Genomic DNA, 24,334 nt, shown 5'->3' on the forward strand with positions numbered 1-24,334 from the left:
CCTCTGGTAATCAACAGTTCAACCAGTTGATAAGACTGCTCCAAGTGAAAAGGGAATTGGTAAGAGTGAGAAAATGGGCAGCAAATGATCTCAAGTTTACAGATGATAAAAGTTGGGATGCTGGTCAGGCGTATGTTGGAATCATCAAGTTTAAAGATAACAGTTGCATAGATGTTGGTTTCAGAGCAGACACAATGAGTTGAGGGCTAGGTCGGGCAATATTATTGAGCTGATATAAACAGTCTTAGTGATGGTGCAAATATGTAGTCAAAAGCTCATCTTCTGGTCAAATATGACATTGAAATCTGCATTAGTCGCACACAGTGCGTGTACCACCTCCAAGATGCACTGCAGCAACTCATCAAGGCTCTTTAGACAGTACTTTTCAACCCGTGACCACCTCATACGACAAGAACAGCAGACAGATGAGAACACCATCACCTGCAGGTTCCCTTCCAAGCCACACAACATCCTGACTTGGAACTATGTCACTGTTCCTTCACTGTTGTTGGGTGAAAATCCTGGAACTCCCACCCTGGCTACGCTGTGGCTCAACCTACACATCATGTCTTACAGCGGTTTGAGAAGACAACTCACCACCATCTTCTTGAGGGCAATTAGGAATGGGCAATGATTTCTCCCAGCAACATCCATTCCCTGTGAAAGGATAAAATAAACACAGTTGCCAGGGAGGTGGATGGTGACTAGAGAATGGAGTTTGTAGCAGGGCCAGAAGACAATGGCTTATATCTCTTTTTTTAAAATAAATTTAGAGTTCCCAATTATTATTTTCCAATTTAGCGTGGCCAATCCACCTACGCTACACATCTTTGGGTTGTGGGGCTGAAACCCACGCAGACACTGGGAGAATGTGCAAACTCAGTGACTTCACTATTTCCAATGTTTAATTGGAGGAAATGTCTGTTCACCCAATTCTGGATGTCAGACAAGTCAGGACGATGTGTGAATTGGAGGTGGTGGTTTTCATATACACCTCTTACTTTGGGGAAGTTGTGGGTTTGAGATTCTGTCAAAGTTATTGTTCAAGTTGTAGTTGTATAAAATCTGTCTCCTTCACCTCCTGTCTCTCCACTTCTATTTGTCCCCTTCTGCTCCCAAAGTGTCCAGAGTCTAGTGTAGGCCCACTGACCCAGGGTGACCGGCCGCCATCTTGGTAGAAACAAAGTAGAAACTTGGTAGAAGCGGCGCATGTGCGGCCATTTTGGTGAGGGAACAGGAAGTGGAGGCTTCAGGATCCCAGTGACCAGGAGAAAAATCATTTGAACCCTGGACCAGCTCTACCCTCCCATCCAATAATTTTAATATTCAAACATATTTTTCTGTTGATATTTTTGAAATACTCTCGTACTGCCCACTGCAAAGCCATCATTGAACTACCTGTATCACAATGGCAGTTGAGAAAAACTCAGTGAGTTCCAGGATCTGCCTGAAAAGGCAGTGCGATATGACATACTAATTAATTTTAAAAGAGAGCTGGATAGTTACCTGAGGATGAGAAGGTGCATGGCTAGGGACATGAAACGGGAATGAGGCACTGAACAAGTCAGTTCTTTCTAAAAGTCAGCACAGGAAAGATGGGCTGAACAATCCCCACCACCCCCTCTTGTGCAAAGCACCTCTACAATTCTCGGAACCTGAATGGAAGCAAAATAAAATCCAAAATCGTTATTGGTCATTTTGCTAAATGTAAAGAGTACACTGTCCATCAAGAGCCACTTAAGAGCAGAATAAATAGGATCAGTTGTTGGACATAGAGCCTGCTCCACTTTTTCTCCTTGTCGCCATTTTCCTTCTTTCCATCTGTATCCAATAATCAGTTGAATTCAGTCTTGAATATACTCAGCGACTGAGCATCCACAGCCTTCAAGGGTGTCGAATTCCAATTGACAAACTTGAATGAAGAAACGCCTCATCTTATTCACATGTCGCCATTAACATCTCAAGATGTTTTATCGGAAGATAGGCAGACAGTGATTCCAACAAATAGTTGTTTGTGGTTCATTGCAGTTCCTTGACAAGGTATCGGCTTTATTCTGAGTGTTGTGAAGGCTGAGCTGACTTTGCTGGTACGCCTGCTTTCCAGAGATGATCAGACAAGAGTAATGCTGCTGGGCCCAATGCTTTTTCATCAACAATGATTCAGCCTCTGCAGGAAACTGAGAAAAGAGGCAGCATTGCTCTTCGGCCACACAGGATAGTACTGGTTAGATTCAATGTCTTTATCCAGAGGGTGTGGAACTTGCTGCCACAGGGACTGGTTGAGGAAAACAGCATGAATGCACTTAGCAAGTTGCAGGCACAAGAGAGAAAGGAATAGAAAGACCTGCTGACAGAGAGAAGCGATAGGCTGATGGGAAATATATACACTGACACTGGGTACAATGACCTGTTTTTGTGCTGTCTATTGAGTTTCATTCTACTTCGATTCTTTTTACAGGGTATTCAAATGGAAAGACTTACAGACAGCAAACTCAAGGTTTGAGAGCCTTTTGATTTGTCAGGATATGAATATCATCGGCCCCTGAATGTGGAAGGAGAAATGTTTGTCTTCTATCTGTGGGAAGGCCAGTGTGACTGGAAACAGCACCGAGACTCACACATACGCAAGTGAATGTGTTCCAGTGAGCTGACTGTGAAAAGAGCCTTAACCAGTTACACAGCCTGAAAAAACATCATGTCATTCACAGCAGAGAGAAACTGCACACGATGTTCTGTGTGTGAATGAGGCTCCAATCTGGAGAGACACAAGGTCATCGGCACAATGGAGAAACGGTGGAAATGTGGAGACTGTGAGAAGGGGTTCAAATCGCGATCCCTGCTGGAAGCTCATCAACACAGTCTCCCCAACACTGGGGAGAGACAGTTCACCTGCTCCCTGTGTAGAAAAGGGTTTACTCAGTCAGCACACCTTATGAAACATCAACTTGTGCACAGTAATAAGAGATCTTTTAAATGTTCTGACTGTGAGAAGAGCTTCTAAAGTGAAATGGATCTGCTGAGACACCAGCAAGTTCACACCGGAAAGAGGCCATTCACGTGCTCCGAGTGTGGGAAGGGATTCACTCAGTCAGCCAACCTGCTCATACACCAGCAGGTTCACACTGGGGAGAGGCTGTTCCCTTGCTCTGTGTGTGGGGACAGATTAAATCATTTATCTAACCTGCAGAGACACCAGAGAGTTCACACTGGAGGGAGGTTGTTCACCTGCTCCGAGTGTGGGAAGAGATTCCTTCACTTATGGAACCTTGCTACACATCAACTTGTTCACAGTGATCACAAACCTTTTTTAATGTTCTGACTGTGAGAAGAGCTATAAAACTACATCTGATCTGCTGAAACACCAATGCACTCACACTGGGAAGAGGCCGTTCATCTGCTCTGTGTGGGAAGAGATTCACTTGGTCATCCCACATACTGAGAAACCAGAGACTTCACAAGTGACTGCAGGGGTTGGATTCTGCTGTTATTGCTGCTGTTAATCACATCCAGGACTGAACCATGTTCATTCTGACAGCTGGAGTTTGTTGCTGCTGATAATAATCCCTGTAACCAGTTGGAGTTTAATATTTTGATTCTTGTCAAATGAATTAATGTTTCAGACACACACTTTGTTGGGTCCTTAATTTCTCCAGGATAAGAGGCAACTAATTTGTGTCCTGTCACAGACTGCTCCATTTTTGGGACTTTTCTCCTTTCTAACTCGAAATTATTTCAATTCTCATACCTTCTTACTTCCTTGGGTTTGGGGGTGAGACCCACGCAGACACAAAATACTGTGTTTTCTGTGTTGGACAATTACATTAAAATCTGGAACACGTGTAGATATGGATTGGTGTCTCCATATCATGTGTATAAAGTATTGATGTTCTCTAGTTATGCTCTTCCCCACATTCTCTCCATATCCTCTCTCACAAAACCTTCCATTATTTTAAAGATTTCTATTAGATTATCCCCTCTGCCTTCATTTCTAAGGAGGAGACCCAGCCTGTCAATCCTTTCCTGATATTTGATATGTACCTTCACATTTCTGGTTTCATCATTATAAATCTTCTTTGCACCCTCTTCAGTGCCTCGGTATCATTTTATAATATGGTGACCAGAACAGCATGCAGTGATCAGTGAGATACTTGATCCAAGAATCACAGATAACCCAGAAAATGGGACCAAGCTAATATGCGATTTTACGCTGGTTTATTAAGAAACAACAGTTTAAAAATGATGCATAATGGACACAAAAAAATCATACAGCCTGAGAATGGTTTCCCAGTCCCAGAGGACAGGCGGATGATGCAGAATGAGTACTGGTCTCCATTACTAGTGGCTGCAATCTCCCCTGGATGATTCACTGCTGTGAGCCAGTGTGGGTGTTGGCTGAAGCCAGTGTGGATCTTTTTAGAAATCTGTTTTAACCTTTACACAGACAAATGGTTTGCGAATGGATCCCGAGATCCAACCATATCAGGATTAGAAATGTCAATTTAAGAGCCTGTGTTAGAGACCAGTCCTGGGCAGAAAGAACAGGCCTGTCCTGTGTTTGTCACCCAGCAAGCTGCTGTGGAAGATTTCTTCACAGGCGAGAAAGGAAGTGAGCTATTCCTATAATATTCAATAAATGCCTTCATATTTTGTCATTTATTTCTCACAAATCTTCCCGTCTTGAGAAGTTAATATCCTTATTGACTTCTCTCAATTGATTTCGGATCAACCCACCTATTTCTACGCTACAAGCTTGTTTTCATAATTTTTTGATTACATAGATAACACATTTAGATAACATACTAAAACTGCTAAAGTTATCAGAATCAGCAACATAAATGCTTGAGCTGCCACCAAGAATAAAAGTAAAAACCTTTCCAGTAAAATGTGATAACTGTTCACTTAGATTCATCTTTCCCAGCTGCAGAGCATCTCACACTATTCCAAATTATTGGCATGTTGAAAATCCATCTGCTTCAAACAGAAGTTCATGCACGGACTTTAAAGATTCTCCAGCTCTCTGTTCACCTACCTCCACCTTGTGGATATTTTCTAAATCCAGATTCTAGATCCCTTTTCACTTTAATTTCACTCCCGCTGACAGATACAAGTGTGTATAATTATACTCTGATTGTTTTAAAGTCAGTTTTTCAGTGGAGTATGTGTCAATATCATAATGGTTTAAAATGTTGTCTCATTCTACTGACTACATTAATCACTCAATGTTGTTCTGTTATTGAATAGCTGAGTATGTCTGGGACCCGTTCTTCAGTGCAGCTTCACCATGCATTCCCACATCAGCACACCCACACTGGGATCCCAATATCAGGCTCCATGTGTCACACAAGTCACTCTTGGACTTTCAGCTGATCTTACCAAAAAATCTGGCGGCAGACAGGGGGGTGGGATCTCTGTCGGAGGATCTGTACTTCTCTCTCCCCGCCTGGCTCCAATACCTCAGTCAATGGCCAATCAATTCAGTTTATCCTTTAAAGTTCAGAGGCAGGGACACATTTATCTCCAAGAGAAAGTTATCAATTTACTCATCTGATTTCCACTGGAATGTACATCGATATAATATTGATCTATTCTATTGAACTCTCCCCAGGGTGAGTTATTCAATTTCTCATTAGGTCATGTGATTTTCTCTATATCTTATTCTAAGTGGACCATCCTATTAATTATTATTCAGTTTCATTCAGGAGTCCTGGGGAAACTTTACTGTCCAATAGTAATTGCATTCACACAATATTGTCTTTGTATATCAGAGACACAAGTATTTGAAATCAGTTTGGAGATAACTCCCATATCTCCCATTCTCAAACACCCTGTTTTGAAAGATAAGAACTGGGCTAAAGCCAAATCTTTAAAAGGCAAATAGTCACCGAGCTGTCAGTGGAAAGGGTTAACTTCTCTGTTTGTTTGGAAAGGGATTGGAGCAAACATTCCCAACTCTGCCCAATTGTGCTGACTTTAGGTGACTTTCCTTTTCAGATCAAAGATGAACCAAACACCATTTTAAACTTTGTTTTCCAATTCTTTTGGGAAGGGGGTTTCAGCTTTGCCCAATTGTAACATTTTCCCCCATTCTCCTTAAGGCACCTTTCCAAATCACTGAAATAAACCTGAAGAAAAATAAAGCAAGAACATTAGCTTTCACAGGTAAGCTTCAACCTTCTTAAAGAGGGTGGTGTTTCCCACAGTTTGGGAGGTCTGAAACATTACTTCAAGATCCAAGAAAGAAGCAAACAAATTGGCCAGGAGAAGCAACAAACCTGAGGATTGGGAGCAGGTTAGAATTCAGCAAAGGAGGACCAAGAGATTGATGAGGAAGGGGAAAATAGCGTAAGAGAGTAAGCTTGCGTGGAACATAAAAACTGACTGTAAAAGTTTCTATAGATACGTGAAGAGAAAGAGATTGGTGAAGACAAATGTAGGTCCCTTACAGTCAGAAACAGGGGAATTTATAATGGGGAACAAAGTGGCTGAGCAACTTACTATATACTTTGGTTCTGTCTTCTCAAAGGATGACATAAATAACATAGCAGAAATGTTGGGGAATGCAGGGTTTAGTGAGGGGAGGAACTGAAGGAAATCAGAGTAGAGAAATGGTGTTGGGGAAATTGATGAGATTGAAGGTCGATAAATCTCCGGGGCCTGATAATCTACATACCAGACTACTTAAGGAAGTGCCTCAAGAAATAGTGGATGCATTGGTGGTCATCTTCCAAGATTGTATAGAGTCTGGAACAGTTCCTACAGATCAGAGGGTGGCTAATGTAATCCCACTCTTTAAAAAGGGAGGTAGAAAGTAAACGGAATTATAGACCAATCAACGTGATGGCAGGGGGGAAAATTCTAAAGTCCATGATCAAAGGTTTTAAAGCTAAAACAGTGGCAGAATTGGACAGAATCAACATGGATTTATGAAAGGAAAATCATGCTTGACAACTCTATTGGAATTCTTCACGGATGTAACTGATGAATAGTTGATGAGGGGAAGCCAGTAGATGCGGTTTATTTGGGCTTTCAACAAAGTTCCACATCAGAGATTAGTGTGTAAAGTTAAACCACATGGGTTTGGGGATAGTGTATTGAAATGGATAGAAAACTGGCTGGCAGGCAGGAAATAAAGAGTAGGAATAAACTAGTATTTTTCTGAATGGCAGTGATCAGTGGGGTACCGTGAGGATCGGTACTAGGACTTCAGCTATTCACAATATATATGCATGATTTAGATGAGGGACTAAATGTAAAATCTCAAAATTTGCAGATGGCACAAAACTATGTGGTAGGGTGAGCTGTGAGGAGGATGCAGAGATGCGAGCACTTTTCCAGGAGACATCCGGAGTGAGACTCATACAGAGTGGGAGATTTAAACTTGGTAATCTGGTGCAGTGAGGTAATTCGGTGCAGAGTGTAAGGAGGTGCTTTTTTACCCTGGTAAGTGACTGGTAAGTAGTCTCTCTTTTTCTTTTCATTGTCTAATTTATTTATTTTTATTTTGAAATTCTAGTTGTTTAAGTTTACCAAGGGTTTAAGACATGGCAGGAGATCCCAGACCCGTGTCATGCTCCTCGTGTGCGATGTGGGAGCTCAGGGACACATCTACTGTCCCTGGCTCCTTCACGTGCAAGAAGTGTGTTCAGTTGCAGCTCTTGTTAGACCGCTTGACGGCTCTGGAGCTGCGGATGGACTCACTTTGGAGCATCCGCGATGCTGAGGAGGTCGTGGATAGCATGTTTAGCGAGTTGGTCACACCGCAGGTGAAGGTTACTGAGGGAGATAGAAAATGGGTGACCAAAAGAAAGAGCAAGAGTAGGAAGGCAGTGCAGGTGTCCCCTGCGGTCATCTCCCTGCAAAACAGATATACCGCTTTGGATACTGTTGAGGGAGATGGCTCACCAGGGGAAGGCAGCAGCAGCCAGGTTCATGGCACCGTGGCTGGCTCTGCTGCACAGCAGGGCAGGAAGAAAAATGGCAGGGCTATAGTGATAGGGGACTCGATCGTAAGGGGAATAGATAGGCGGTTCTGTGGACGCAATCGAGACTCCAGGATGGTATGTTGCCTCCCTGGTGCAAGGGTCAAGGATGTCTCGGAGCGGCTGCAGGACATTCTGGGGGGGGGGAGGGTGAACAGCCAGCTGTCGTGGTGCACATAGGCACCAACGATATAGGTAAAAAACGGGATGAGGTCCTACAAGCGGAATTCAGGGAGTTAGGAGTTAAACTAAACAGTAGGACCTCAAAGGTAGTAATCTCAGGATTGCTACCAGTGCCACGAGCTAGTCAGAGTAGGAATGTCAGGATAGATAGGATGAATGCGTGGCTCGAGAGATGGTGCAAGAGGGAGGGATTCAAATTCCTGGGGCATTGGGACCGGTTCTGGGGGAGGTGGGACCAGTACAAACCGGACGGTCTGCACTTGGGCAGGACTGGAACCGATGTCCTGGGGGGGGTGTTTTCTAGAGCTTTTGGGGAGGGTTTAAACTAATGTGGCAGGGGGATGGGAACCAATGCTGGAAGTTGGAAGGTAGTAAAACAGGGACAGAAACAAAAGGAAGTAAGGGGAAAAGTGCAAGGCAGAGAAGACATAGTCAGAAATCCATAAGGGCGACAGTACAAGGTACAGTGACTGAGGGGAGCACAGTGAATAGGCCCAGTCATAACAAAAGGAATAAAACTGGAGATGTTAAGATTCAAAACAGAGGTAAAAAAACCAACATAAGTGTACTTTACCTGAATGCTCGTAGTATTCGGAATAAAGTAAATGAGTTGGTGGCACAAATCATCGTAAATGACCATGATTTAGTGGCCATTACTGAAACATGGTTAAAGGATGGTCACGACTGGGAGTTAAATATCCGAGGGTATCAAACTATTCGGAAGGACAGAGTGGATGGTAAGGGAGGTGGTGTTGCTCTGTTATTTAAGGATGACATCCGGGCAATAGTAAGGGATGACATCGGTGCTATGGAGGATAAGGTTGAATCCATTTGGGTGGAAATCAGGAATAGTAAGGCGAAAAAGTCACTGATAGGATAGATAGATAGAGAAATACAGCACAGAACAGGCCCTTCGGCCCACGATGTTGCGCCGAACTTTTGTCCTAGGTTAATCATAGAATCTTGGACAATTTTTTATGGCCAATCCACCCAACCTGCACATCTTTGGACTGTGGGAGGAAACCGGAGTACCCGGAGGAAACCCACGCAGTCACGGGGAGGATGTGCAGACTCCACACAGACAGTGACCCAAGTCGAAATCGAACTTGGGACCCTGGAGCTGTGAAGCAATTGTGCTATCCACAATGCTACCGTGCTGCCCTTAAGAAGTTAACCTACACTCCCTTATTCTACCCTAATCCAAGTACCTATCCAATAGCCGCTTGAAGGTCCATAAATTTTCCGACTCAACTACTACCACAGGCAGTGCATTCCATGCCCCCACTACTCTCTGGGTAAAGAACCTACCTCTGACATCCCCTCTATATCTTCCACCATTTATCTTACATTTATGTCCCCTTGTAATGGTGTGTTCCCCCCGGGGAAAAAGTTTCTGACTGTCTACTCTATCTATTCCCCTGATCATCTTATAAACCTCTATCAAGTCGCCCCTCATCCTTCTCCGTTCTAATGAGAAAAGGCCTAGCACCCTCAACCTTTCCTCGTATGACCTACTCTCCATTCCAGGCAACATCCTGGTAAATCTCCTTTGCACCTTTTCCAAAGCTTCCACATCCTTCCTAAAATGAGGTGACCAGAACTGCACACAGTACTCCAAATGTGGCCTGATCAAGGTTTTGTACAGCTGCATCATCACCTCACGGCTCTTAAATTCAATCCCTCTGCTAATGAACGCTAGCACACCATAGGCCTTCTTCACAGCTCTATCCACTTGAGTGGCAACTTTCAAAGAACTATGAACATAGACCCCAAGATCTCTCTGCTCCTCCACATTGCCAAGAACCCTACCGTTAACCCTGTATTCCGCATTCAGATTTGTCCTTCCAAAATGGACAACCTCACACTTGTCAGGGTTAAACTCCATCTGCCACTTCTCAGCCCAGCTCTGCATTCTATCTATGTCTCTTTGAAGCCGACAACAGCCCTCCTCACTATCCACAACTCCACCAATCTTCGTATCATCTGCAAATTTACTGACCCACCCTTCAACTCCCTCATCCAAGTCGTTAATGAAAATCACAAACAGCAGAGGACCCAGAACTGATCCCTGCGGTATGCCACTGATAACTGGGCTCCAGGCTGAATATTTGCCATCCACTACAACTCTCTGTCTTCTATCGGTTAGCCAGTTTGTTATCCAACTGGCCAAATTTCCCACTATCCCATGCCTCCTTACTTTCTGCATAAGCCTACCATGGGGAACCTTATCAAATGCCTTACTAAAATCCATGTACACTACATCCACTGCTTTACCTTCATCCACATGCTTGGTCACCTCCTCAAAGAATTCAATAAGACTTGTAAGGCAAGACCTACCCCTCACAAATCCGTGCTGACTATCCCTAATCAAGCAATGCCTTTCCAGATGCTCAGAAATCCTATCCCTCAGTACCCTTTCCATTACTTTGCCTACCACCGAAGTAAGACTAACTGGCCTGTAATTCCCAGGGTTATCCCTATTCCCTTTTTTGAACAGGGGCACGACATTCGCCACTCTCCAATCCTCTGGTACCACCCCTGTTGACAGCGAGGACGAAAAGATCATTGCCAACGGCTCTGCAATTTCATTTCTTGCTTCCCATAGAATCCTTGGATATATCCCGTCAGGCCCGGGGGACTTGTCTATCCTCAAGTTTTTCAAAACGCGCAACACATCTTCCTTCCTGACAAGTATCTCCTCAAGCTTATCGGTCTGCTTCACGCTGTCCTCTCCAACAATATGGCCCCTCTCGTTTGTAAATACTGAAGAAAAATACTTGTTCAAGACCTCTCCTATCTCTTCAGACTCAATACACAATCTCCCGCTACTGTCCTTAATCGGACCTACCCTCGCTCTAGTCATTCTCATATTTCTCACATATGTGTAAAAGGCCTTGGGGTTTTCCTTGATCCTACCCGCCAAAGATTTTTCATGCCCTCTCTTAGCTCTCCTAATCCCTTTCTTCAGTTCCCTCCTGGCTATCTTGTATCCCTCCAGCGCCCTGTCTGAACCTTGTTTCTTCAGCCTTATATAAGTCTCCTTCTTCCTCTTAACAAGACATTCAACCTCTCTTGTCAATCATGGTTCCCTCACTCAACCATCTCTTCCCTACCTGACAGGGACATACATATCAAAGACACGCAGTACCTGTTCCTTGAACAAGTTCCACATTTCACTTGTGTCCTTCCCTGACAGCCTATGTTCCCAACTTCTGCACTTCAATTCTTGTCTGACAGCATTGTATTTACCCTTCCCCCAATTATAAACCTTGCCCTGTTGCTCGCACCTATCCCTCTCCATTACTAAAGTGAAAGTCACAGAATTGTGGTCACTACCTCCAAAATGCTCCCCCACTAACAAATCTATCACCTGCCCTGGTTCATTACCAAGTACTAAATCCAATATGGCCTCCCCTCTGGTCGGACAATCTACATACTGTGTTAGAAAAGCTTCCTGGACACACTGCACAAACACTACCCCATCCAAACTATTTGATCTAAAGAGTTTCCACTCAATGTTTGGGAAGTTGAAGTCGCCCATGACTACTACCCTGTGACTTCTGCACCTTTCCAAAATCTGTTTCCCAATCTGTTCCTCCACATCTCTGCTGCTATTGGGGGGCCTATAGAAAACTCCCAACAAGGTGACTGCTCCTTTCCTATTTCTAACTTCAACCCATATTACCTCAGTAGGCAGATCCCCCTCGAACTGCCTTTCTGCAGCTGTTATACTATCTCTAATTAACAATGCCACCCCCCCCACCTCTTTTACCATCCTCCCTAATCTTGTTGAAACATCTATAACCAGGGACCTCCAACAACCATTTCTGCCCCTCTTCTATCCAAGTTTCTGTGATGGCCACCACATCGTAGTCCCAAGTACAGATCCATGCCTTAAGTTCACCCACCTTATTCCTGATGCTTCTTGCATTAAAGTATACACACTTCAACCCATCTCCTTGCCTGCAAGTACTCTCCTTTGTCATTGTTACCTTCCCCACCGCATCACTATGTGCTTTGGCATCCTGACTATCGTCTACCTTAGTTGCTGGACTACAGATCCGGTTCCCATTCCCCTGCCAAATTAGTTTAAACCCTCCCGAAGAGTACTAGAAAACCTCCCCCCCAGGATATTGGTGCCCCTCTGGTTCAGATGCAACCCGTCCTGCTTGTACAGGTCCCACCTTCCCCAGAATGCGCTCCAATTATCCAAATACCGAAGCCCTCCCTCCTACACCATTCCTGCAGCCGCGTGTTCAACTGCACTCTCTCCCTATTCCTAGCCTCGCTATCACGTGGCACCGGCAACAAACCAGAGATGACAACTCTGTCTGTCCTGGCCTTTAACTTCCAGCCTAACTCCCTAAACTTGTTTATTACCTCCACACCCTTTTTCCTACCTACATCGTTGGTACCAATGTGCACCACGACTTCTGGCTTCTCCCCCTCCCCCTTCAGGATCCTGAAGATACGATCAGAGACATCCCTGGCCCTGGCACCCGGGAGGCAACATACCTTTCGGGAGTCTCGCTCGCGACCACAGAATCTCCTATCTATTCCCCTAACCATTGAATCTCCTATTACTATTGCTTTTCTATGCTCCCCCCTTCCCTTCTGAGCCCCAGAGCCAGACTCAGTGCCAGAGACCTGGCCGCTGGGGCCTTCCCCCGGTAGGTCATCCCCCCCAACAGTATCCAAAACGGTATACTTGTTTTGAAGGGGAATGGCCACGAGGGATCCCTGCACTGTCTGCCTGTTAGTTTTCTTTCCCCTGACTGTAACCCAGCTACTCTTGTCCAGTACCTTTGGTGTGGCTACCTCCCTGTAACTCTTCTCTATGACCCCCTCTGCCTCCCGGATGATCCGAAGTTCATCCAGCTCCAGCTCCAGTACCTTAACACGGTCTCTGAGGAGCTGGAGTTGGGTGCACTTCCCGCAGGTATAGTCAGCGGGGACACCAGTGGTATCCCTCACCACCCACATCCTACAGGAGGAGCATGCAACTGCCCTAGCCTCCATCCCCTCTTACTTTACAGAATTAGCTGCCCTGTGGACCAACTGGACCTCCGCCCTCCGGCTCTGCTCCCAGTCAGCTGTACTCTAAACTCCTGGTTCCCTTCACGCTCTTTGATAAATATAGGAAATTAAATGAAAGGAGTACCTTACTCCCTCCTCACCTAACTCACCAAACTCTCACTGTAGCACTCAAATGCCACAAGCTCAGCACTCAGTGCAAACAAAGTCTGCACTGTATCTAGCCCCTATTTATACTGTGACTCTAGCTTCTAAAAACTGGCCTAATGCAATTAACTAATTAACAAGCTCCAGCTGCAAGTAAGTCCAAGTAGAACCTTGTTTAAAGCTGATTCAAAATTCACCTTCTTATAGACCAAACAGCAACTTTTAAGTTAATTAACTAAATAAAAGAAATACTAGACTTTAAATAAAAAAGAACCCTTATACTCCCTCAGTCACCAAACTCTCACTGTAGCACTCAAATGCCACAAGCTCAGCACTCAGTGCAAACAAAGGAGTAGTCTATCGGCCACCAAATAGTAACGAGATGGTGGGGCAGGCAATAAACAAAGAAATAACTGATGCATGTAGAAATGGTACAGCAGTTATCATGGGGGATTTTAATCTACATGTCGATTGGTTTAACCAGGTCGGTCAAGACAACCGTGAGGAGGAGTTTATAGAATGTATCCGCGATAGTTTCCTAGAACAGTATGTAATGGAACCTACGAGGGAACAAGCGGTCCTAGATCTTGTCCTGTGTAATGAGACAGGATTGATTCATGATCTCATAGTTAGGGATCCTCTCGGAAGGAGCGATCACAATATGGTGGAATTTAAAATACAGATGGAGGGTGAGAAAGTAAAATCAAATACTAGTGTTTTGTGTTTAAACAAAGGAGATTACAAGGGGATGAGAGAAGAACTAGCTAAGGTAGACTGGGAGCTAAGACTTTATGGTGGAACAGTTGAGGAACAGTGGAGAACCTTCCAAGCGATTTTTCACAGTGCTCAGCAAAGGTTTATACCAACAAAAAGGAAGGACGGAAGAAAGAGGGAAAATCGACCGTGGATATCTAAGGAAATAAGGGAGAGTATCAAATTGAAGGAAAAAGCATATAAAGTGGCAAAGATTGCTGGGAGATTAGAGGACTGGGAAATCTTTAGGGGGCAACAGAAAGCTACTAAAAAAGCTATAAAGAAGAGTAAGATAGAGTATGAGAGTAAACTTGCTCAGAATATAAAAACAGACAGTAAAAGTTTTTACAAATATATAAGACAAAAAAGAGTAGCTAAGGTAAATATTGGTCCTTTAGAGGATGAGAAGGGAGTTTTAATAATGGGAAATGAGGAAATGGCTGAGGAACTGAACAGGTTTTTTGGGTCGGTCTTCACAGTGGAAGACACAAATAACATGCCAGCGACTGATAGAAATGAGGCTATGACAGGTGAGGACCTTGAGAGGATTGTTATCACTAAGGAGGGAGTGATGGGCAAGCTAATGGGGCTAAAGGTAGACAAGTCTCCTGGCCCTGATGGAATGCATCCCAGAGTGCTAAAAGAGATGGCTAGGGAAATTGCAGATGCACTAGTGATAATTTACCGAAATTCACTAGACTCTGGGGTGGTCCCAGTGGATTGGAAATTAGCAAACGTGACGCCACTGTATAAAAAAAGGAGGTAGGCAGAAAGCAGGAAATTATAGGCCAGTGAGTTTAACTTCGGTAATAGGGAAGATGCTGGAATCTATCATCAAGGAAGAAATTGCGAGGCATCTGGATAGAAATTGTCCCATTGGGCAGACGCAGCATGGGTTCGTTAAAGGCAGGTCATGCCTAACTAATTTAGTGGACTTTTTTGAGGACATTACCAGTGCAGTAGATAATGGGGAGCCAGGGCAGCACGGTGGCACAGTGGTTAGCATTGCTGCCTACAGCGCTGAGGACCCGGGTTCGAATCCCGGCTCTGGGTCACTGTCTGTGTGGAGTTTGCACGTCCTCCCCGTGTCTGCGTGGGTTTCGCCCCCACAACCCAAAGATGTGCAGGTTAGGTGGATTGGCCACGCTAAATTGCCCCTTAATTGGAAAATAAAAAATAAAAATAAAAATAATTGGGTACTCTAAATTTAAAAAAAAAGATAATGGGGAGCCGATGGATGTGGTATATCTGGATTTCCAGAAAGCCTTTGACAAGGTGCCACACAAAAGGTTGCTGTATAAGATAAAGATGCATGGCATTAAGGGTAAAGTAGTAGCATGGATAGAGGATTGGTTAATTAATAGAAAGCAAAGAGTTGGGATAAATGGGTGTTTCTCTGGTTGGCAATCAGTAGCTAGTGGTGTCCCTCAGGGATCCGTGTTGGGCCCACAATTGTTCACAATTTACATTGATGATTTGGAGTTGGGGACCAAGGGCAATGTGTCCAAGTTTGCAGATGACACTAAGATGAGTGGTAAAGCGAAAAGTGCAGAGGATACTGGAAGTATGCAGAGGGATTTGGATAGGTTAAGTGAATGGGCTCGGGTCTGGCAGATGGAATACAATGTTGACAAATGTGAGGTTATCCATTTTGGTAGGAATAACAGCAAACGGGATTATTATTTAAACGATAAAATATTAAAGCATGCCGCTGTTCAGAGAGACTTGGGTGTGCTAGTGCATGAGTCACAGAAGGTTGGTTTACAAGTGCAACAGGTGATTAAGAAGGCAAATGGAATTTTGTCCTTCATTGCTAGAGGGATGGAGTTTAAGACTAGGGAGGTTATGTTGCAATTGTATAAGGTGTTAGTGCGGCCACACCTGGAGTATTGTGTTCAGTTTTGGTCTCCTTACTTGAGAAAGGACGTACTGGCGCTGGAGGGTGTGCAGAGGAGATTCACTAGGTTAATCCCAGAGCTGAAGGGGTTGGATTATGAGGAGAGGTTGAGTAGACTGGGACTGTACTTGTTGGAATTTAGAAGGATGAGGGGGGATCTTATAGAAACATTTAAAATTATGAAGGGAATAGATAGGATAGATGCGGGCAGGTTGTTTCCACTGGCGGGTGACAGCAGAACTAGGGGGCATAGCCTCAAAATAAGGGGAAGTAGATTTAGGACTGAGTTTAGGAGGAACTTCTTCACCCAAAGGGTTGTGAATCTATGGAATTCCTTGCCCAGTGAAGCAGTTGAGGCTCCTTCATTACATGTTTTTAAGGTAAAGATAGTTTTTTGAAGAATAAAGGGATTAAGGGTTATGGTGTTCGGGCCGGAAAGTGGAGCTGAGTCCACAAAAGATCAGCCATGATCTAATTGAATGGCGGAGCAGGCTCGAGGGGCCAGATGGCCTACTCCTGCTCCTAGTTCTTATGTTTCAGTGTTATTTGGACAAGCTGAGTGGAAAAATGCATGGCAGATGCAGTATAATGTGGATAAATGTGAGGTTATCCAGTTTGGTAGCAAAAACAGGACGGCAGATTATTATCTGAATAACTATAAATTAAGAGAGGGGAATATGCAATGAGACCTGGGTGTCTTCACACACCAGTCACTGAAGGGAAGCATGCAGGTACAGCAGGTGGTGAAGAAGGAAAATGGCATGCTGGCCTTATTAGCAGGAGGATTTGAGTACAGGAGCAGGGATGTCTTGTTGCAATTTTACAGGGTCTTGGTGAGGCCACACCTGGGATATTGTGTGCAGTTTTGGTCTCCTTATCCGAGGAAGGATGTTCTTTCTATAGAGGGAATGCAGTGAAGGTTTACCAGACTAATTCCTGGGATGGCGGGACTGACGTATGAGGAGAGATTCAGCCAGTTAGGATTATGTTCGCTGGAGTTCAGAAGAATGAGAGGGATCTTATGGAAACCTATAAGATTCTAACAGGATTAGACTGGGTAAATGCGGGAAGGATGTTCCCGATGGTGGGGGAGTCCAGCACCGTACATCATAGTTTAAGGATACAGTTAGACCATTTAGGACAGAGATGAGGAGAAATCTCTTCACCCAGAGAGTGGTCAGCCTGGGGAATTCGCTACCACAGAAAGAGTTGAGGACAAAACATTGTGTGCTTTCAAGAAGCAGTTAGATACAGCTCTTCAGGCAAAAGGGATCAAAGGATGTGGAGGGAAAGGGGGGAACAGGTTACTGAGTTGGATGATCAGCCATGATCATTATGAATGATGGAGCAAGCTCGAAGGGCCGAATGGCCTCCTCCTGCATCTATTTTCTATGTTTCTATGTACGGCTGAAGTTTGTCTTGAGGGAATCAAACATTTTGGTGCCTTTTCCAATTGTACAATTAAATTGTGATTCACACTGAAAGGTTCACTTTCACTCAGTAATGATAACATTTCACTTTTCTCAGCATAGACGTTTTAGATTAAATACCAATTGTTCACTTCTCTTGTAGCTGATGTGTGGAGAAGATTATGTTCACTGCAGACCTGTCAGCAGAGAAACCGCACTGTACTTCTGGATACATTCAATCTGCAAATAGATGGATCTTTTAGACATGACCCTAGTGAAGGTCCTCCCAGTGATGCTAAGGAGTGAGATGTCCCTGTAGTTGTTGGAATCTCCTCTGTCACTGCTGATTTTATATATTGTGATGATTTTGCATCACACGTGTGGAATGGTTCCTGTCACCCATCAGAGACGTAGGAGGTCATGAAGGTGTGACAGCCGATGGGACTTTCCGTGTGTAAGCAGATCAGCTGGAATTCCATCCTTGCTGGGTACCTTTCTGCTTGCTCAGCAATCAATGGCCTTTTCCAGCTCAACTGGTGAGGGTTCCTTGTCCAACTCAACCATGGAAGCTGCAAGAGAGACAATCAGAGTCTGGGAGATGTCCAGCTCACAGTCGTGACCAACCCAGCAGGACATCTGTTTACTTCTGTTGGTAAGAACTTCACCAGCTGCCAAGTTCAGCCGCACAACTTTGGTGATGGTCGGACAAAGCGCCCTCTTGACCCCATCAGTCAGAGATTTCCATTGTCACAGGCAGCTTGGAATTATTGACAGAGACTGGTCCAATGTTTATTTGCGCAGGATCTCCGTGATATTTACACAACTGTCTTGGCTACTTTCATGTGATGCAGTGTTCCAGCTGTTGTGTTTATGTTGCACATCAGGTCGACTTTGCTTTTTGCTTCAATGACAGACGTCATCTTGGCTGAGTGAATCTGAACCAGTCTTTGTTGTGGGTTCCACCTTTACCAAATGTTGCTGCTGCTGTGTCAGAAATGATTCAACTCAGCGACTTCCAAACTTCATCAGTATCAATGTTGATGTTAAGGTATTTATGTGCGTTTTTACAGTACCTGTATATATTTCACTTGGTTTCACTTTCTTCACAATTTAATATCATAACGGACATAACACTGAAGAAGTCAGTAAGAATTGTCAGCAAGGATTAATCAGCACTTTCTAATTGGAGATGTTAATCAGTGGAACCTTTTAGACACTGATTTGCATCAAAAATCAAGTTAGGATTGAAGTACAAGTTCATAATTTCACTGTAAATGTGTTCCTGTTGAGAGTTCTTGAATTAAGGAGAAATATCACAGATGGGGCATTTAAAAAGGGGCATTTAAAAAGGGGCATTGCAGCCCCAAAAATCAGTGACATTTTCAGAATATTAAACTGCAGCCAGTTATAGGGATTGTTAACATCAGCAGAATCAAACCAGATATTGTCAGACTATCAATCCTGGATGTGATTAGCAGCAGCAAAACAGCAGATTCCAATCCCTGCAGTCATTTGTGAACTCGCTGGTGTCTCAGCAGGTGTTGTGACTGAGTGAATCCATCTCCACACAAGGAGCAGGTGAATCGTCTCCCCCTGGTGTGATCCCACTGATGTGTCAGCAATTGGGATGCCCAAGGAAATCCCATCCCACACACGGAGCAGGTGAAAGGCTTCTCCCCAGTGTGAGTGCGTTGGTGCTCACTGAGGTCAGTTGATTGACTCAAACTCTCTCCACAGGTGATGCACCTGAATGGTTCCTCGTTTGTGTGCATTTGGTGGTGTGTCTGGAGGGTGGATACCTGAGTGAATCCCTTCCCACACACAAAGCAAATGAATGGTTTCTGACTCGTGTGAATTCGCTGGTGTTCAGTGAGGATGGATAAAGACTTGAATTTCTCTTCACAGGTTGGACAGCTCAATGGTTTCTTCTCAGCGTGAACTCGCTGGTGTAAGCGAAGGGCAGATGACTGAGTGAATCTCCTCTCACACACAGAACAGTTGAACGGCCTTTCCCCAGTGTGAACGAGTCGATGGATTTCCAACCGGGGTGAAGAATTGAATCCTTTACCACAGTCCTCACATTTCCACGGTTTCTCCATGGTGCCAGTTTCCTCATATTTCTCCAGTTGGGACAGTCCGTTGAAGCTTTGTCCACACACACAGAACACCTGTATGGTTTCTCCCTGCTGCCAATCGTGTGATTATTTTACAGGCTGTTTCACTGGTTAAAGCTCTTTGTATAGTCAATGTACTGGAACACTTTCACTACAGTGTGTGTCCTGATGCTTTTCCAGTCACAATGATGTTTGAAATGGTGTCACACAGGCAGAACACGCAAACATTTCTCCTTCCAAACTCAATGACTAATGATATTTTGGCCGTGGCGACTCAGTGATTCTGTCAGATCATGCTGTGATGCTCAGTTTGAGCTTCCTGTCTGTAAATCCACCCATTCTAGTGCCCTGGAAAAGAAGTTTACAAAACGTTATATTGAGAAAAATCCTGAACATACAATTCTATTTTCTATACAACATATTTTCCTCATTTGTAGTTGCAAAACAGTAAATCCTACTCCCATATACTCTCTTCCTCCCTGTGCTGAATGCAAATCCCAGGGTGACTAACAGTCCCATATTTTACAGAAATATATTTGAGTTCACTGTCCCAGTCTGCATGCTGCCTGGATACTGTCTGTCCTATAAATTGGATCTTTGTCACTGCACAGAACCATGTTCTGCTTCTATGATCTAACAGCTCTGGCAAACAGCAACCTTAATTTTCACCATGAGAGTTGGTCAACCCGCCAAACCCAGCAGCTTCACAATTATTTTCCTTCCAGTTTACCTCCTGCCTCCACTCTGGCTGGGTTCAGTTCTCAAGCCTCTCTGCAAAGTGAGAATAAAATCAATTAATCACTCATTTTGCCTCCTGGTCACTGGGACCCTGATGCCCCCCAACCCACTTGGCCACACAAGAAGTAAACAAGCCCCCGGGAGCTGCAAACTCGGGACCTGCAGGTTCCTGTTGGGGGTTTGGGGCCTCCAGCGGGTGTTTGTGAATCCTCCCCGCCCACCTCCCAGGGTTTCCTTCCTTCCCAGAGATCAGAATCCTCATTGATTTGAGTGCAAAGTGTCAGCTCTTATTTACTGTCCCCTCCCTCCTGTGGTGTGAACCATCCTACAGTCTCTGAAGCAGGATGGTTAACATAGAACATAGAACAGTACAGAACAGGCCCTTCAGTCCTCGATGTTGTGCCGAGCAATGATCACCCTACTTAAACCCACGTAACCCGTTTACCCGTAACCCAACAATCCCCCCATTAACCTTACACTACGGGCAATTTAGTATGGCCAATCCACCTAACCCGCACATCTTTGGACTGTGGGAGGAAACCGGAGCACCCGGAGGAAACCCACGCACACACGGGGAGGACGTGCAGACTCCACACAGACAGTGACCCATGCGGGAATCGAACCTGGGACCCTGGAGCTGTGAAGCATTGATGCAAACCGCCATGCTACCGTGAGGCCCTCTAACCTGGGCCTGTTCCCGGCAGCTGCAAACCAGGGAGCTGACAATGATTCTGAAGGGTTTGCAGATCCTCCCACCCACCGCCTGCCGCTGACTCCGCTTCTCCGGGACAAAGCAGTCCCTTGCCGAGGCCAACACTGGAACTGCGCATGCTCCAAACTCCGTTCCCGCGTCTCCGCACTGGTGTCCAACTATAGCAGCATCATTGCGCATGCTCTGCATCACAATGCCAGGTTGATTGACAGCAGGTCTAGACCAATAGGAAGAGGGGGCGACCTGGATGACTGAACGGGAGTGGCTGGTCCTCTAACCAATTAGAGTGAATGAGGGGCGGGCCTGAGCCCGGAGCTTCCTCATTGGTTGAAACTCTGCATCATTTTGAAAGCTAATTTGTTGCAAACTCCAGGAGAAAACTGCACCTTTCTGTTTTTGGCTTTAAACAGATGAAACCCTGTGGGTGTGGAGCAAATATGTCAACGTTTGTTCCTCAAATGTGGAAATCTGTAACTATGTCAACACAATTCAGGGGCGGACTTCAAAATAGAACTGGGCAGACAGGGAATGTCTACAGTAACAGAATATGCTGCACAATCTCAGCAGGTCCAGCAGCATCTGTGGAGAGAAAAGGGAGCAAATGTTTTGTGTCTGGATGACTCTTTGTCAAAGCCATCCATACTCAAAATATTAGCTCCCTTTCTCTCCCCAGATGCTGTCAGACCTGCTGAAATTGTTGAGTTTTTACTGCTTTTGTTTCAGATTCCAGCATGTGCAGTAATTTGCTTTTATCTGAATGACTACAGTATCTTGTTTTTGTGTCAATGTGCATCATTTTTCCCCCACTTACCATTACCTGTTGAAATGTGAAGAAGAAGCTTTTAAAGAATGAGACACAGTAACTGTCACTCTGTTCAAAATGAAACTAAAGTCACTGTCTGTCTTTACCAAGGATATAGATGCTACCCAGGCTATGGAGATAGACTAGGAAACTTTGTCGCCGGAGCGGCACGGTAGCACAGTGATTAGCACTGTTACTCCATAGCGCCAGGGTCCGGGGTTCGATTCCCGGCTTGGGTCACTGCCTGTGCAGAGTCTGCATGTTCTCCCTGCGTCTCTGTGGGTTTCCTCCAGGTACTCCAGTTTCCTTCCACAAGTCCCGAAAGATATGCTTGCTAGGTTAATTGGACATTCTGAATTCTCCCTCCATGTACCCGAACAGGGGCCAAAGTGCGGCGACGAGGGGATTTTCACAGTAACTTCATTGCAATGTTAATATAAGCCTGCTTGTGACAATAAAAAAAAATATTATTTTTAATTGATAGGGAGGAACTGTTAAAGTGAGAATGTAAATTACAGTGGAGCTGACAATAATTCCCCAGTCTTTGCTGGAGGTGCCAGAGGACTGGAGAATTACAAATCTTATGCATTTGTTCAGTAAGGATAGCCCCAGCAATTACAGATCAGTTAGTTTAACATCATTGGTGGGCAAGCTGATAGAATCAATTATTCCAGATAGAATTAAAAAACATGGAAAATTATGGACTGATTTGCAAGAACCAGTATCAATCCACCTACCCTGCACATCTTTGGATTCTGGGGGTGAGACCCACACAGACATGGGGAGAATGTGCAAACTCCGCACAGACAGTGACCCAGGGTCAAAATCAAACCCGGGTCCTTGGCACCGTGAGGCAGCAGTGCTAACCACTGCGCCACCATGCCGCCCAACTGACAGATTTCTGAATATCAATAACACAAAGGGATATGGGGGCAGTGTGGGGGAAAAGGCATTGAAGTGGATGATCAGTCATAATCATATTGAATGGTGGAGCAGGCTCGACGGGCTGAATGGCCAACTCCTGCTCCTATGTTCCAATGTTACAAAGAGAGGTAGGAAATTAAATTTTGAAGAGGACCCATGAAGGCTACAAAAATATATGATAAATAAGTGGGATAAAATTTCCCAAATGGAGTATAATGTAAGAAAAGTTGTTACTTTAAGACAGTGTTCTTCAAACTCAGGGACGTGGCCCGCAGGTGGGTCACGGGCGGGTGTAGAGAGGGTCGCGGAGCCGTTGTCCGTGGCGCTCCCCAGATCGCGCTAATCCCCACGCAGCAGCTGGTCTTTCATAACGCCGGCTGCAAGCGGCCTTTAAAATGGCCGTGATCATTGGTGCGCATGAGCAATGTGGCCGCTATTTGTTTTGGTGGGGCTCTCAGTGTGAAGGTAGGGGTGTCTCGGGGTGAGGGTCTCTCTCTCCCTCCCCGGTGGAAGTGCGCTTTTTCCGGGGTTTGTTTGAAGCGGTGACGGGGTTTGGAGCGGGGAAACTGCCTGGGGAGCGGGCCGGGGCTCTGGCTGCAGTTTGTGGTGAGCGAAGCCTCGGTGCTGAATTGTCCCCACAACTCTCACTGTTCCAAAGACTCACAACCCTCAGAGAAGAAATTCCTCCTCATCTCAGTGTTAAATTGACATCTCTGAGACGATGCCCTCTGGTTCTAGACTCTCCCATGAGAGGAAACATCCTCTCAGCATTTACCCTGTGAAGCTCCTGAAGAATCCTGTCTGTTTCAATGAGATCACCTCTCATTGTTCTAAATTCCAATGAGTAGAGACCCAACCTGTTTAACCTTTGCCCGGAAGAGAATCCCTCCATAATGGGGATCATCACAGTGAACCTTCTCTACTCTCCTCCAATAAAATATTTCCTTAAATAAGGGGACCAAAACTGCTCTCAGTTCTCCAGATGTGGTCTCACCACATCCACTATCTCTGTAGGCATTTCTTTCGGATCCTAAGGTGTAAGTGATCAGGGATAGGGTACTTATCTGTCTTTAGCCCCATTAGTTTGTTGAATACTGCATCTCTAGTGATGGTATTTAATTCCTCCTCTATATTCTTTAGTATTAATGGAATATTTGAAGTCTCTTCAACCGTAAAGACTAATGCAAAATATCTGTTTAACTCCTCTGCCATTTCCTTGTTCCCCATAACTATCTCCCAGATTTATTTTCTAAGGGGCCTGTGTGAAGTTGAGGTTACAATCAGATCAGCCGGGAACTTATTGAATGGTGAAGCAGGTTCGAGGGGCCGAGTGGCCTACTCCTAGTTCATATGTTATCACATCCTTTATAAAATATTATAGCATTTTCCCTCCTACTAATGTCAGGCTAATGGGTCTGTGGTTCCCCGTTTTCTCTCTCCCGCCTTAAATAGTGGGGTTACATTTACCACCTTCCAATCTGCAGGAAACATTCCAGAATCTATAGAATTGTGAAAGATGATCACCAATGTATCCACTATCTCTACAGCCGCCTCTTTCAACTCTCTGGGATGTAGAGCAGCAGCTTTTGGGGATTCATTAGCCCCAACCACATTAATTTCTCCAGTACTACTTTTTCACCAA

The 24,334-nt window shown here is 44.8% G+C and overlaps 1 protein-coding gene across 2 annotated transcripts in view; it reads right to left on the reverse strand.

Annotated features, from left to right (window-relative positions):
* Positions 1 to 246: 246 nt before the first annotated feature.
* Positions 247 to 24,334, reverse strand: part of LOC119951799 (zinc finger protein 229-like) — a 30,296-nt gene continuing 6,208 nt past the window's right edge. For both annotated transcript variants that reach the window (XR_005457677.1, XR_005457678.1), the window contains one exon: positions 247 to 2,275. The gene's annotated coding sequence lies outside the window, so the exon portion shown is untranslated. The remainder of the gene's footprint in view (positions 2,276 to 24,334) is intronic.

The sequence above is a fragment of the Scyliorhinus canicula genome, chromosome 17 (assembly GCF_902713615.1).
Source record: "Scyliorhinus canicula chromosome 17, sScyCan1.1, whole genome shotgun sequence".
Lineage (NCBI taxonomy): Eukaryota > Metazoa > Chordata > Chondrichthyes > Carcharhiniformes > Scyliorhinidae > Scyliorhinus > Scyliorhinus canicula.